Genomic DNA, 3,286 nt, shown 5'->3' with positions numbered 1-3,286 from the left:
GGTGTTGTCCTGAAGGCCGGGCAGTTTGCTGTGAACAATGGTCTGTTTAAGGTTTGGTGGCTGTTTAAAGGTGAGAAGTGGAGGGGTAGGGAAGGTCTTGGCGAGGTGCTCATCCTCATTGATAATGTGTTGCAGGCTGTGGAGAATGTGACGTAGTTTCTCAGCTCCTGGTAAGTATTGGACAATGAAGGGTACCCTGTTGGTTGCAGCTCGTGTCTGTCTCCTGAGGAGGTCATTGCAGTTTCTCCCTGGGGCATGTCAGAACTGGCGATTGATGAGTTAAGCATCATATCACATTCTTATCAGGGCATCCTTGTGTACTTTCAAGTGCCCCTCACATTCCCCCTCACCTGAACAGATCCTGTGTAAGTGTTCGGCTTGTACAGAGGGGACGGCTGTTTTAATATGTTGAGGGTGGGTTTGTGGTTGAGTGAGGTGCTGTGGTGCCCATCCTTGATGGAGATGCATGTGTCCAAGAATGAGACAGATACTAAACAGTAGTCCGTGGTGCGTTTGATGGTGGGATGAAACTCGTGAAATGTTGGCGAACATAAATGTTGGGAGAGTGCAGCATTGTTCTGACATGAACACAACCAAGGTTGAGGGGATCAATTCTCCTGACATGGCCCCAGAAGCACGTGTTGTCCCAGTGACCTAACAGCTCCATCTCTGATCTTCGAAGCTACTGCCTGTGGTTTACATCCCTTCTGGGGATACTTTCAATTTAAACATTCTCTCCAATTAAAACCCTCTCACTGCATTATCTCCATTCAAATTAAGTTAATCTCTGACCTAATGTCTTTAAAAATCTGCATGGCTGCTTTGAGATCATCGAACTGTACAAACATTGAGCTTGCTTGACCTCTGTACTGTTCTGTTGGTATTTAACAGGAAAGCTGGGAATTTTTCTTGCAAACATTTCGTCCCCTGTCTAGGTGACATCCTCAGTGCTTGGGAGCCTCCTGTGAAGCGCTTCTGTGATGTTTCCTCTGGCATTTATAGTGGCCTGTCTCTGCCACTTCCGGTTGTCCATTCCAGCTGTCCGCTGTAGTGGCCGGTATATTGGGTCCAGGTCGATGTGTTTGTTGATAGAGTCTGTGGATGAGTGCCATGCCTCGAGGAATTCCCTGGCTGTTCTCTGTTTGGCTTGTCCTATAATGGTGGTGTTGTCCCAGTCGAATTGATGTTGCTTGTCATCTGCGTGTGTGGCCTCTAAGGATAGCTGGTCATGTCGTTTCGTGGCTAGTTGGTGACACCTTTGTAATAATTAAAAACACAGAAATAGAGAACACACACCGGATCATCAACGCCACACTCACAGGCATCCGATTCACTAGAGAGGAAGAAAAGGACAACCAACTCCCATTCCGAGACGTGATGGTACAGAGAACACCGAACGGTGAATTCACCACAAAGGTTTACAGGAAAGCCACTCACACAGATCAAGTCCTAAACTATGAAAGCAACCACCCCAACACACACAAACGAAGTTGCATCAGGACACTATTCAAAAGGGCCACAACACATTGCAGCACACCAGAACTACAAAAAGAGGAAGAGGAACACCTATACAAAGTATTCGCCAAAAACGGATACCCTCGCAATTTCATCAACAGATGCTTAAGAGAGAGACAATGGAACGAGGACATGCCGCAACCCAAAGGACTAGCCACACTATCATACATCAGGAGCATTTCAGAACTGACAGCCAGACTACTGCGACCACTAGGACTCATAACAGCACACAAACCAACAGCCACTCTTAGACAGCAACTCACCAGATCGAAGGACCCGATACCCAACATGAGCAAAACAAATGTAGTGTACAAAATCCCATGCAATGACTGCACAAAACACTACATCGGACAAAAAGGAAGACAGCTAACGATCCGTATCCATGAACACCAACTAGCCACGAAACGACACGACAAGCTATCCTTAGTAGCCACACACACAGACGACAAGCAACATGAATTCGACTGAGACAACACTACCATTATAGGACAAGCCAAACAGAGAACAGCCAGGGAATTCCTAGAGGCATGGCACTCATCCACAGACTCTATCAACAAACACATCGACCTGGACCCAATATACCAGCCACTACAGCGGACAGCTAGAAAAGACAACCGGAAGCGGCAGAGACAGGCCACGATAAATGCCGGAGGAAACATCACAGAAGTGCTTCACAGGAGGCTCCCAAGCACCTGAGGATGTCACCGAGACAGGGGACGAAACGTTTGCAAGAAAAATTCCCAGCTCAGCGAACAGAACCACAACAACGAGCACCCGAGCTACAAATCTTCTCCCAAACTCATTTAACAGGAAAAAATGCAGGTGAAATAAAGTTATTCCACACTCAATAATTTAGATTTACATTCAATGAGTTGGACCAAGATAACAGTAATCCTAAAGTTGGAAGATTCATTGAAAATATTTGATTTGCAAGTAATGATCGACACAGTGAAAAGTTTTGTCTTGTGAGCAATACAGGCAGCTCACAGAGTTAAGTAGCATAGATAAGTAAATAATAGGGAAACAGCAGCAGGAACAAAAACACAGGTACACGTGAATACTAAGAGTCTGTGAGACCGTTCAGTATTCTAATAACAGTAGGGTAGAAACTGTTTCAAAACGGGTTGGTGCGTGTGTTCAGGCTTCTGTACCTTCTCCCCGATGGTAGAGGTTGTAGAAAAACATTGCCAGGGTGGGATGGATCTTTGAGAACGCTGGAGACCTTTCCTTGACAGCGGGCCTGGTAGATGGATTGTATAGATGGGAGGTTGGCCTTTCTGATTGTCTGGGCCGAGTTCACCACTCTCTGTAACCGTCTCCAATCTTGAATGGTACAGTTGCCAAACCAGGTAGTGATACATCCAGACAGAATGCTGTCGATGGTGCACCTATAAACGTTGGCAAGGGTATTCTCTGTCAGTAATATCCGATGTTCGGGTGGGATCAGTGTTGAAGGGTTGGTTTGTTGATGAGAGTGTGATGAGAGCTGGCTTCCAAAAGCAACCTCTCCAACCACACTCTCAGGAATCTCGTCCCCATCCAGAGACAGCAGCCACTTGATCACCACCTTCAACATTCAATCCTGCAGATCCCCGAAAATCTTGTGCAAGATCATGTTGGATACCACTGACCATCAACTGAATGTGGAGATGGGGGTTTTTCCAAAAAAGATTAGAAATGGAGGATAAGCCACAGAGACACCCCAGATGGGACTTGAACCCACAATCCCTGGCTTAGGAGGCCAGTGCCTTATCCATTAGGCCACTGCGGC

The 3,286-nt window shown here is 46.5% G+C and overlaps 1 non-coding gene across 1 annotated transcript; it reads right to left on the bottom strand.

Annotated features, from left to right (window-relative positions):
• Positions 1-3,213: 3,213 nt before the first annotated feature.
• On the bottom strand, positions 3,214-3,286 carry trnar-ccu (transfer RNA arginine (anticodon CCU)). Its single transcript has one exon. It is a non-coding gene; the product is annotated as a tRNA-Arg (tRNA).

The sequence above is a fragment of the Chiloscyllium punctatum genome, chromosome 18 (assembly GCF_047496795.1).
Source record: "Chiloscyllium punctatum isolate Juve2018m chromosome 18, sChiPun1.3, whole genome shotgun sequence".
NCBI lineage: Eukaryota > Metazoa > Chordata > Chondrichthyes > Orectolobiformes > Hemiscylliidae > Chiloscyllium > Chiloscyllium punctatum.
This window is presented reverse-complemented; position numbering and strand designations above follow the sequence as displayed.